At 39.1% G+C, this 13032-nt stretch overlaps 1 long non-coding RNA gene and 1 other non-coding gene across 2 annotated transcripts in view; one reads left to right on the top strand and one right to left on the bottom strand.

Moving 5' to 3' along the window:
• LOC141506187 (uncharacterized) overlaps positions 1–13032 on the bottom strand; it is a 108960-nt gene that overhangs the window by 39298 nt on the left and 56630 nt on the right. The window lies entirely within an intron of this gene.
• Positions 9629–9733, top strand: LOC141510513 (U6 spliceosomal RNA). The gene has a single exon (XR_012474990.1). It is a non-coding gene; the product is annotated as a U6 spliceosomal RNA (small nuclear RNA).

Here is a 13032-nt window from a genome sequence, read left to right as displayed (position 1 = left end):
AAACTCTTTTCACATGACCCTGTTGAATGTTTCAGAACTTGAGAGCTGAGGAGACATTAGAGATCTTGGGAGGCTGATACGATATTCTCATTTGACAGAGGGGGCGTGGTCTCAAGATCACACAGGTGTCACTGTGGAACCCAATCTGGAACCCAGGTCTCTTGATACACAGTCCAAGCAGGGCTTTTTCTACTGCTTTCCCATTGTGGTTTTCCTGGGGCAGAAGGATAGAGCCAGCTGCTCAGGTCATGAAACACAAGAATCTGTCTACAAGTCTCATTTCAACTTCTGTCCCTCAGCTCAGCTGTTTTGGTCATGAATGTGTTTGTGAAAGGAAAGATTGCTTTATCATGTGAAATAAAGGAGTCACCCTGGTGGCAAGCGGAAAGAAGGATGTGGCTCTGAAAGAAAACCCCTGGGTTTCAACCCAGGCTCTGTCATTTACTACACCTATGTGACTGGGTAAGTCCCCTCCTGCTTTTGCTCTGTTTCCCTATCTCTAAAATGAGGGGCTAGGTAGTTTTCTTCATCACTGGCCCTCTAGAATCATGTTTGGTCATTGGATTGATTTGAGTTCTTAAGTCTTGCAAAGTTGTTTTATCTTTATAATGTTTTTATTGTACAAATGATTCTCCTGGTTCTGCTCATTTTACTATGTATCAGTTCATACAAAACTTCTCAGTTTTCCTGAAACATCCCTTTTTGTCATTTCTTTTGGTAATGACAGAGTGGTGGATTCAAGATGCAGACATTCAAGGACATAGCTAATGTGGCAGTTTGCTTTTCTGTACTCTGCATAGCAAGACGTTTGTTTTCATTTTTTTTCCCCAATTGATGGGAGGAGATAGGAAGGAGGGAAAACAAATATCATTCATTAAAAAAAGCTTTAAACTTTAAATGAGGGGCTTGGACTAGATGACTAAATGACCAGCCATTGAGATCGTTTCCAGCTTTAGATCTATGAACCCTATATACTTAAATTATCTCTTGCCTCCATTTAAAAGACAGACAAATAGAACTGGCTTCCTTTCCCTAATGGAAGAGAAAACAATGAAGATGGAAAAGTCTTTGCTTAATGTTGCAGATTTAGATAGTTCAGGTGAGTGGTTACTGGAGCCAGGTCTATAGAAATATAAAGAAGGTTTATTTTCCTCCATCTTTTTGCTATTTCCCAGTCATTTTTGTGAGATGTTTTCAGTCTCATAATCATTGTTCTTAAAAAACAGCAGTACAAGATATTTATCACTATTGAGTTGAAAAAGATAGACTAAAAAAGATGGAAAAGGGAGTTTGGGATAAATAAGATTTGAATTGTCCTGGTTCTGCTAGTTGCCTTTCCTATAAAAATATTTTCTTCAGGCCCTAGGACTGAGTCAATTATAGTCTGTTTTTTGCTACCTGAAACATAGGATTGTAGATTGAGAAGTGGAAGGAATCTTAGAAGTCATATAAACCAACCCTCTCATTTTACAGATGAAGAAATTGAATCTCAGGAAAGTAAACTCTTCTTTTAAATTGGATTGAAGTCTCCTATCACACTTAAGCACAGAAAACACTAAAATGACCAAGAAGAACACAAGGCAAGTATATGCAAGTATAACTTAAACCCTTCCCATTTTATTTTCTACCCCTTGGATGATGCAGAATGACTGTTATTGTCTTCATCATTTATTGAACCAGGCTTTGTAAGTAACCTCAATTCCTTTGGAGTCTCCAATAATTGGAATATTAGACAGGAATGGCATAATCTTTGAATTCAGCCTTCTCTACTCTTATGAGCAGAGATCCCTTCTGACCTGGGACAGTATTTCCCTAAACTTCTAACGAGTTGCAAGATGCATTTTCTGTTTTCTACATCTTGTAGTCCAAATTTCCCAATATAGGCCTTCAACTGGTATCAATCATTCAGTTACATCTGGTAGGTGGGCCCTTCATGAATCTTGATTTCCTAACTGTTCATTGAATCTATCTTTCTGGGTTATCAGGGAATCTAACTCTCCCATGGAGGACAGGTGGTGACCTAGCTTTGCCTGGGGCTCTTATTTTGGTCAGGTAGATTTCTTTCTTTTCTTTTCTTTTTAGGATTTTGCAAGGCAAATGGGATTAAGTGGCTTGCCCATGGCCACACAGCTAGGTTATTAAGTGTCTGAGGTCAGATTTGAATTCAGGTCCTCCTGACTCCAGGGCTGGTGCTCTATCCACTTCGCCACCTAGCTGCCCCAGCCAGGCAGATTTTTCAATTACTTGGTATGGGTTGACCCTCCACTGGTCAGTTATCTTTCTATCTTTTATTTACTTTGAATATTAAGATTTCATAACAGGGAACTTCTGACAAAGATGGTTGCCAAACAGCTACTTCAGAAATCACCTACAAATTGTACTATACAAATAATGAATGATAAGCCTCTTCCATCCCATAATTTCATTAAAAATCAATCCAAAGCCCATAGGCCATAAGAAAGAGGGTTTTCTCCAAGGCCATCACTAGTACAGATGGAGCATGCTTGCAGTTTTCCAGTGAAGTCAGATATAGAGGAGAGAAGAGGGCATATTGGAGAGATATTGCAAAGAAGACTCTGGTAATAGCTTGGATATGGTGAGTGACAGAGTGAGGAATCCAAGATGACTCCTAGGTGGTGAACCTGTGGATCTAGGAGGATGTTGTTGCCCTTGACAAAGGTAAAGAGGTAGAGAAGGTAATTGAGTAAGCTTTTGAAAATCGGGCTCTGAAAGATGAAAAGAAGACAGAGCAACTAAAATCTAGTTTAAAGAGGCTACCAGGGAAGGTAGATGGGAAATATGAAAAGATAGCCTAGAAGTTGATCATTGAGGTAGGAGGGTACTAATAAATGGTTAACAACCAGCTCTTTAGGGGGAAAAATGTACCCAGGACAAACTTAAATTTAATTTGCATTATTAACATCTTCCTATCACTTTCTTGTTGTTCAATTGTGTCCAAATCTTCATGACCCTTTGGATTACAGCACTCCAATTCTGTTCAGGGGGTTTTCTTGACAAAAAATGCTCTTTGCCATTTCCTTCTCTAGTGGATTAAGGCAAACACAGGTTAAGGGAAACCCAGGGTCACCCATCAGGTAGGTATTTGTTGTCAGATTTGAATCAGGTCTTCTTCATGCCAGACCCAGTGCTCTGTCTAATGCATCATCTATCTAGCTGACTTCTAGACAACCAACAAAACATCGTGATTCATAACATTTGCTTAATTTCAAGGTTTTAATACAGTTAAAATTTAATAATTGCCCTAAAGCCCATACCACCAATTGAAAGAAAACTTAGAACCACAGAGGAATGAACTGAGTTGGTTAAGTCTCTTTGCCGGGGACTCAGATTGATGAGAAGGGCAGATTGATGGAGCAGAAAGTGTTTGAATGTGAAATGAAGAAAACTCAGAAAGAAAACAGATATTAAGATGAGAAAAAGCTACTCACTCAAGAAAGCCCAGACCTATGCTGAGTTTGCTGAGAGATCAGTAACGAAGCTGAAAAAAAAATTGATTACCAGGAAGATGATTTCTGTGTCCAGAAACAGAAGAATTAGGCCAGGGCAGGGGAATGTCCTGCTTGCAGGTGGTATAAGGCCCACAAAATCATTTGATCCAGTGGGACATGAAATTCAATAAATCTAGGAGCATTTTAGTGATGAATTAAATGTTTGACCAAATATAGCTAATTTTTAAGTTGATAATTTTGTATGACCCATGAATGATGTTATAAATATCCAAATGATCCTTGGCAGAACAAAGATGCCCCACCCCTGTATTAGATCATTAGCAAGAAAATGGGACAATGCCCTCAATGACGTGACCTCTGAGTAAGTTCTTACCATTTTTTCTGCTCTTTCTGGATTTGCCTCCTCTAACTTGAGGAATCCATCTGTCTCTGCAGACAATCCCCTTCCTTTATGTTCTTTCTGGTTTCTATCTCATTTGGCCTGAGTGGTCTCTTGGCATTGGGTCTGAAGATCACAGAGCAGTTTATATATTCAATCGCCTCCCTTTCCTACACTAAATAAAAATATTCAAATTCAAATTCAAATAAATATTCAAACAAAACACCTTTAGCTTCTTTTGATGGACTTTGTTATTGCTATTCTCCAGCCTCTGGAAAGAAGTCTTTTTGTCTGACTGAAAGAAGCAACTCTGAGCAGTGGCTCAGCAGCATCAAATCTGACTTGGACTAAAAAGGTCAACCCCCAATTGAATCCCAGTGACCCACACAGAGGGGTTTACCTGGAGCCCTTTAGGGTCACTTTTTACTATCTTAATTTAGGAGACATGGGAGCTATTCCCATGCTGATGGGTTACTACTACTACTAATAAAAAAATAACTAACAGTTATACAGTATTTACTGTGCTAAGTACTTTTTAATTATTTCATTTGATTGTCATGACAACGCTGGGAGGTAGTGAGTATTATTATCACCATTTTACAGATGAAGAAACTGAAGTTAAGTGACTTGTCCAGGAAGAGTCAGTCTTTTATGGTATATGTACCTCACAACCATGTGAACTTTGATTATGGCCCTTTGGAACAGCTTCTCCAACTTTATTCCCAAGGTCAAGATCCTCTTTCTCTCCTTGGGAGAGAAATTAGAACTTCATATAGTTGCCTTCAGAGGGCAGGTGGTGCAATGGATAGAGTACTGGGCCTAGAATCAAGAAGACCTGAGTTCAAATTTAGTCTTAGACACCTATTAATTGAGTGTCTGGGCAAGATACTTAACCTTGTTTGCCTTAGTTCCTCATCTGTAAAATAAGCTGGAGAAGGAGATGATAAGTCACTTCAGTGTCTTTGTCAAGAAAATCCCAAATGGGTTCATGAAGAATCAGACATGACTGAAAAATGACTGAACATCAACAGCAAAAGAGTTTATAGCATACTTTAAAATTACTTCAGTTTCTTCATTGTCACAGGCAGAGGGTACTTTCCAAAATGACAGTCCTTCATGAGAATCTAGATCTATGACTTGGACAAAGTTATTTCAACAAGGTACCACAACATTTAGCTTATGTTGATAGGACTAGTTAACACATTTTCTTCGGTAAACTTATCATAGGCATAACTATCTGGTACAAAAAAGTCCTGTACCTTTTTTTTTCTTTCTTGACACTTCCCTTCCCTCTCAGAGGATGTCCCCTAGGTTCAGCAGTAATGTTTAGGATTTAGACTGAGATAAGAAAATCCCATTCATCTTCTGACTCTAGGACCATGAAAATAACCTTTGGTAGCCCTGGATAGTGCTGGCAACATCAGAGGGTGGTGTTGTGAATTGAATTATTGCCAACACTCCTAGGTCCCAAAACTCCTTTTCATTCATAAAATGTTAGTGTTGGAAGGGAAGCTAGATAGCATTAATCCAACCCCCTATATCTTAAAGACAGGGAAACTGAGGCCTTAGGAGAATGATGTGTTTAAGGGCTCATTGAAAGTGAACTTTTTTGAACTTACTAAAATCTAGTGGTTGTAATTTCAGATATTCCCTTTCTTTGCTCTGGTACCTGACCTCATTTGAGCTGATTGCAACTCTGACCTGGGCAGGTTATTAAAAGTTAGTGTCTACAAAGTGGGACTGAGAAATCTGCAGAAACCACTGGGCAGTTCAGTAAATCCAGAATTCTCCAAGAGCAAAGTGGACTGGTAGGAAATCAGTGTCCCTTTCAAGCCTAGGATAGCTATTAACAACACTAACCCTACTGAGTTCTTTCAAAATCTTGTGCTTGTTGTATGGGTCCAGTATTATTTGGCAGCACATGGGCCAGAAAGTAGAATGGAAACATGCAGAGAGCCACAGACCATTATTCTCTTTGCATGCCAAGCCCTGTTGAATGTTGGAAGAAGAAAGAATATTTTTCTGGCTTTTCAGCTATTACATCCTGTGGGGGGATAGACTTAGAACAGATGGGGCCCTGAAGAATTTGTTTTTTTCTCTCCCCCCCTTGAGATTGTTTAACTTTATTTTCCTATTGAATATTATTCTCTAAAAATGAAATACTCTGGTAAAAATGTAGGGGTGAGAAGATACCACAGGGTTAGGAGACAAGAGACCACCTTTTTTTTTTTTTTTTTTTTTTTTTTTGCATTTTATTAGCCATACCAGTTTGGACACAGCTACTCCTCAGCTGGCTCTGTATTCTAGGGAGGGAACAGAAAAGGATGTGCAGGTAAAGTTGTAAGCTTGCTGATATGAACCTCCCAACAAAAGAACAAACATTGAAGGCAATGCATATGTGAAATGTTTACTGCTGCATCTGAGGAAGCAGAGACTAGGTCTTTAAATGGTTTTTAGAACCAGAACTCTTTGAAAGCAAACTTTCTGCTATTAGTATTGCTGTAGCTCATTGGCTCAAAAACCACAGCAAAGTATAGTCGACTTGATGATTCATAATAGCACACAATATATTTTCTTAACTTAAAAAAAGGTCTCTAATGAAGTATTATCTCAAATGGGAACCTCCCCCACCTGCCACAAGGCTATTCTTTTCCTACTGACTTCTTTTTTTCCCCCCTCCTAACTTCAAAATGAACACAGGTTCATTTTGTGCAAGAGATCTCTGGAGTGTGTATCCTCTCTCCCAGGAAGGAGATGTAGGTCTGGGAAATACAGTTGTACTGTAAGCAGCTGAGATAAACAGCTCCTGTGAAGTTTTAGGTTCTCAGAAGAGACGAGTGATTGATTGACTTTACAAAAGATCAGGGGGCTGTCTGATATTTTCAGATAGATTGTATGATCCTTTCTTTTTTTCTTTTTGGTTTAGATTTTTTTCACTCTGCTTTATCTTTCTTAAAGAGTCTCAGTGTTCCCAGGTTTGACTGGTTGAGAGAGATTAAGGTGGGAGTCTGAGAGGAATTTACTTCTTGGGATTTGGATAAATAATGATTGCTACTTGATTTGTTTGAATTACACCAAGTGGTAATTGGCAACTGCACATTGATACTCAAAGGGTTGTGTGTGTGTGTGTGTGTGTGTGTGTGTGTGTGAAAATCAGAGATAGCTATTTGGATATCTGGATGTCTCTATTAAGGTAGAAATACTTTTTCTTCTTTTAAAACTATTAACTCAGTTCATCTTGCAATATTAATGTTCTAATGAAACATATACAGCTTTTGAATATTTGAGACCATAAGATATTTCTAGCTGTATTTACACCATAGGGTTTCTCCACATGTCTTTTTACTCCATAGTCTTTGAAACTAGAAATTATGATTCAGCATTGAGTAATAGGTGGCAGCTAGGTAGCACAGTGGATAGAGCTCTGGACCTGGAGTGAGGAAAACTCATCTTTCTGGGTTCAGATCCTCCTCAGATACTTACTAGCAGTGTGACGCTAAGCAAGTTACTTAACTCCGTTTGTCTCAGTTTCCTCATCTGTAAAATGAACTGAAGAAGTAAATGACAAATTAATCTACTATCTTTGCCCCCCCAAAGTCGGGAAATAACAACTGAATAATAAAGGCAGGGAGAAACAACTTAATGTAGGGGGATATTCAGGATAAGGAGGAGGTAATCTCAGAAGGAAGGCACTGTCATTGAAGTCGATTTGTGAAAATTTCTCGTAGCAAGTAAAATTTTAGATGGAATTTGAAGAAGTTCCAGGAGGAGGAGCGTAGGAGCAAAATAGTGTATTTGCTATTCAGTTAGATTCAAATCATTATGTACAATGCACCTCCTATGTGCAAAGTATTGCATTAAATACTGGGGAGGCCAAGACAACCAAAAACAACCTTAATATCATAGACTTAGAACTGGTAGTAACCTTAGAGATAACTGATTCTTAGTTACCTCATTTTACAGATGAGGAAAATGGGATAAAGTAAGTTGACTTGTAAGTGATTATGGTCATTATAGTGGAGCAGGGATTTCAACAGAAGTCTTCTGATACTTGTCCCTCTGCCAGGAATGATCTATTCAAGTTCCTGCCTGAAGGCAAGGGCATTGGTTGGATGACCTATAGAGTACATTCTAGACCACATGCTTCACAGCCTATTTGCTGTGTGTGGGGTTTTCAATTCAGTGACATTTATCTGACCTACTAAAGAGCTGATAGATATAGACAAAAGGAGGTCTAGTGTAATTTTTCTGTACATTAAAAAAAAGGACAAGAGGGAGCATCATGGGTGGGGAACCATAACCTTTAACTTCAAAGCCTGTCACTACAGTGCCAAACTTCTAGTAGACAGGTAAGTCTTTTAAGGCTTGCTTGATGTGGATATAGAACTTTATTTGAGAAAGGTATTTTATCACATGACCAGTGGGACTTGTCTGTGTATATATCACAGTTTCTGGGGCATGCTGGTTCAGCCCAAGAGAGAAAAGCAAACTTCCAACAGAATGGTGGACATTTTTATTTCTGGGGAATGGAGCAGTAGGGGTCTTGATCCACAGTGAGAGAGAGAAATGATTCCCACCCCTTATCCTGAATAAACATAAATGTAAATAAAGTCCAGTTGGAAAAGGCCTTAGAGATTAGCTAGATCAACCAATTTTCCTGATAAGGGAATTGAAGAATAGATGGGTGAGTGAATGGACAAACTGCAGGACATACTGCTAGTAAGCAATAGAAGTGCCATTTGGCTGTAGAAGAACTATTATTAGAATCTAGGTCACCTAACACCTGGTCCCCCTCTTCTCCCCTCCTCTTCCTACATTTTATTTCATTTATAACTCCTCTGTCATTTCCATCAGGCTTCCATAATGGCCAAACAGGATTGTTGAGGCTAAATGATAGGTGTCTGCAGTCATCTGGTCTCATGGGCCCTTTGCCACAAGGAGAAAACTATTTATAAGCTGCATTGCAGGTCTTTCCAGAACGACTAGTTTTTCTGAAAACACCTGCTTCCCAGTCCCCCCCCCCCCCCCCCCAGCAATTACAGTTGTATGAGAACTGGATGCTCTTTAGGATAAAAGATTTAGAGGTGGAAGGAAACTTCAGGGTCATCTAAACCACCTGCCACATTTTATAGGTGAAGAAACTGAGGCCCACAGAGAGGAAGTTATTTGTCCAAAGTTTGAGGGAGGTGGAACCAAAGGGATTATCTTCAGGAGATTTTAAAACTCAGGTCTTTCCATCCCAGACGAGTGCCATGATCACATTTCTTCTTTTCAGTTTGGTAGATGGGGACCATAGGATATCTTGGGTCAATCTCTTGTTTTCTACATTAGTAGAGTTTTTCATTTCAGCAAAAGTAACTGAAGTTCTATAAACAAACTTTTCTCATTTAGAGGCAATAGTTTTTTGGTTTAAATAGAATTCTTTTTTTTTTTTAAAGTTTTTGCAAGGCAAAAGGGGTTAAGTGGCTTGCCCAAGGCCACACAGCTAGGTAATTATTAAGTGTCTGAGACAGGATTTGAACCTAGGTACTCCTGACTCCAGGGCGGGTGCTTTATTCACTACCCACCTAGCCGACCCTAAATAGAATTCTTAATCCTACCCCCACTTTTTACTTTCCTCAGAGAATGAGGTTTAAGGGAGTCTTTATGAACTCCTAGAATCATAGATTTAGAGTTGGAAGGGATCTTAGAAGCCTTTTGAGTCTACTGCTGTAATTTTACAGATGAGGCAATTGAGGGCAAGGAGGTGGTCGTGTAGCTATTAAGTGTCGAAGACAGTGTGTTCCCTTCAGCAGCACATATACTAAAATTGGAATTATACAGAGAAAATTAGCATGGTCCTGCACAAGAATGACATGCAAATTTGTAAGGATTCCATGTATTAGGGGGGCAACTAGATGGTATAGTGTGTAGAGAGCTGACCCTTAAGTCAGGAGAATCTGAGTTGAAATCTATCCTGAGACACTTGTTAGCTGAGTGACCTTGGGCAAGTCACTTAACCTCGATTGCCTGGAATCCAGGGCGATCTCCAGTTATCCTGATTCATACCTTGACACTGTACCCAGATGACTTTGGAGGAGAAAGTGAGGCTGGTGACTTTGCATAGCACACCTCACTTAAATTCAATTCACTTGCTTGTCATGACATTACCTCCCTGATGCCATGGTCTTCTTTGAGAACAAAGCACAAACATCATCATCATCAACAATAATATAGATAAATAATGAGACAGTATGGTTTAAAGTCAATCTTGGAGTCAGGAAGACCTTAAATCAAATCCTACTTCTAGCATATTAACTGTGTGACTAAGGCAAAATCACCCAACATTTCAATGACTTTTAGGCAATTTTAAGACCATAAATAATAGATGAGTTCCTGATTTATATTAATGAATGGAATTTCCACACCAGGACTACTCCAAATCAATAAAATCACAGTTCTAGACCAAGAGAAAAGGGGGGGGGGGGAAGGAAAAGGTTGAAATTTCATAGTACTTTATGGTTATTTTACATGCATTATTTCCTCTGATCCTTATAACATCCCTGTAATGTAAGTGCTATTTGTATTATGATCTCCAATTACAGAAGATAAAGCTGAAACTTATTCAAATTAAGTGATTTATTCAGGGTCACATAGCAAATTAAGTATCTGAGTTGGCAAGATATGAACTCAGGTCTTGCTGATCCTTTAACTAGCTCTATCCACTTATTCTATATTGCTTCTCAGGTATCCTTTATAAGAATATGTATTTGTGGGGCAGCTAGGTGGTGCAGTGGATAGAGCATTGGTCCTGGAGTCAGGAGCCTGAGTTCAAATTTGGCCTCAGACATTTAATAATTTATCTAGTTGTGTGGCCTTGGGCAAGTCAATTAACCTCATTGCCTTGCAAAAGCCTAAAAGAAAAAAAAGAATATGTATTTGTACTATATTTTGGTTTGATGGCAAGGGGGTCTCTAATTCTCTTCATGATGTACCTGACATAGTATGATACTTAAATTGACCCTTAAATATTTCTGACCCATGTGTTTGAATACATACATACACAGGCATGCACACATAAAATGCATATCCATTCACATGCAGCTTTCTAGATAAGTCATTTTAAAGGTGCTGTCTCCTAATATGCACTATCTGAATTGGCTTCATTTTAAAAATCACCTTCCTGAGTAATCTCAGAAACTATCCCCGTCTTTTTTCTTCCCATTCTTTATTTATCTCTGTCTCATCACCAGTGAGGATAATCCTAATGAGAATTTGACCATCATCTTGTCATTCAAACTGGTGCTTGAAGATTATAGTTTAGTGCCTTAGAGTAATAACCATCTGATAAGAATGGTGCTGATATCCCTCCTTGGTCCCTAAGGGATCACCTTGCATACCAGTGAGTAGCATCCCCTGGAGCAGGAGAGGCAGTCAGTCGGACCTCCCTACAGTTCTATAATCAGCAAATAGAAAAGTGGTACTTAAAATGAATTTATTCAGGTGGGAGCCATGTAAGGCATGAAAATAAGGCTCTTGAGTTGCTACACATAAACTTGAGTGTAAATGAAAAGCTTTTTATTTGGTTTCTGAGCCAGACTTTGAGAAGCCAGTGTGGCCGTGTGGTCTGGAACTAAATGTTATGGGCAGCAGGTCGGAACAGGGGGCACTTTGAAAGGCAAAGAGAGAGAATCTCCCTTGTACAGCTGGAAGAGCTGAAAAGTCAAGATGTTAGTAAATGCAGAACCATGACATGGAGGAGTGTTTCCCCACCCCCCCAAAAAAAGGAAGAAAGAGAAAATTCTTCCTTTAACTTGGTGTGTATTTAAGAAGGAAAATGCCCAAGTTAACCGATGTCGGCAACTTTTACTGCTTCCTCCTGTTGTATTGTGCATATCCCAAACAGGCTTGCATTTTATTTTCATAACTGAATGGGATTAGGGAAAATTCTCCCAACGGCTGCTTGGCTGGGTCTCTGCCAAGGCAGTGAGGTAGGATTTGCCTCAATGTCTTTCCAGTTCAGTCCTTATAAGGAGCAAGGCTACTCAGCCCAGTGGACAAAGCAGGAGGCCCAAGCCAAAGGACTTTCAAGGGGCCAAAGTGGGGCTGCCCTTTTCTTTTTTGTGGCTTGTTTGCTTTGACACTGTCCTCAAACATAAGGTGATTTTATGGTTGATGGTGGCTGGGAGGGAGGAGTGTTGCCACTGTGAGGAAGCCACTTTAGGAAGGAAGGAACAAGGCCTGGTAGTCTAAACATTGTTGATGGGATATTGAATAGGGACCTATACCCTAAAGAATTGAAATAGTGCTCATTTGTGCCCCTATTTGCTTTTCACCATGGTTCTTTTTATAATTGAGATGAATATATATTTGTACATTCCTGTTGTTTTTGTTTAATCTTATGATTATATATGTATATATATGTATTTATATGTGAAATATCAGCTAATGAGATATGTATATGATTTCAAGTGGAAGTCTTATATTGCTTTTTTTAGTACAGGAATCTGGAAAGAGCCCTAAACCAACAAGCGGGCATTGGACAGATGAGCTAACACTTTTAGGATTTGAAACTAGAAGGGAACCTAGATTTTCTGGTCCTACCCATGTTTTAAGGATGAGTAATCTAAGACCCAAAGGAGTACAATGACTTAAAAAATCCAGCAAACATTTATTAAGCATCTACTCTGGAAAAGGCATTATACTAGTCCCAGGGATACAAGAACAAAAATGATGTAGTCAGTGTTTAAATGCTTTTTGCCTTGATTTGTTAACTCTATTCCAGGAATTAGGCAAGGCACTAGAGGTACAAAAACAGTGAATGAAGCAATTGCTATTTGCAAAGAACTAATATTCTAATGGGGAAGACAAATCCATGTATAAGTATCTACAGAATAAATGTAGAAAATAATAAATACAGCTCAGTTTGAAAGGGAGGGCACCAACAACTGATGGGATAAGGAAACTCTCCATGTAGAAGGTAGTTTTTGAGAGTGAAGGGATGGAAGTTTTCATTGAGACAGAGGTGGCAGGGGAGCTATGGAAGACATCCAGTCATGGATACAGGAGAGAGTGTGAGCAATAGAGAGAATACAAGGTGGTCTGAATTGTTTATCTGTGGAGTATGGTGGGAAAGTATAATGGGGCTGCCTTGTCATTTGATTGACTTTATGCTTCTCTCAAAATATAACAAAACAGTCTGTG

This window comes from Macrotis lagotis, chromosome 1, assembly GCF_037893015.1.
Source record: "Macrotis lagotis isolate mMagLag1 chromosome 1, bilby.v1.9.chrom.fasta, whole genome shotgun sequence".
In the NCBI taxonomy this organism is placed as follows: domain Eukaryota; kingdom Metazoa; phylum Chordata; class Mammalia; order Peramelemorphia; family Peramelidae; genus Macrotis; species Macrotis lagotis.
The sequence above is the reverse complement of the archived record's forward strand: the minus strand, read 5'-3'. Positions and strand labels throughout refer to the sequence as shown.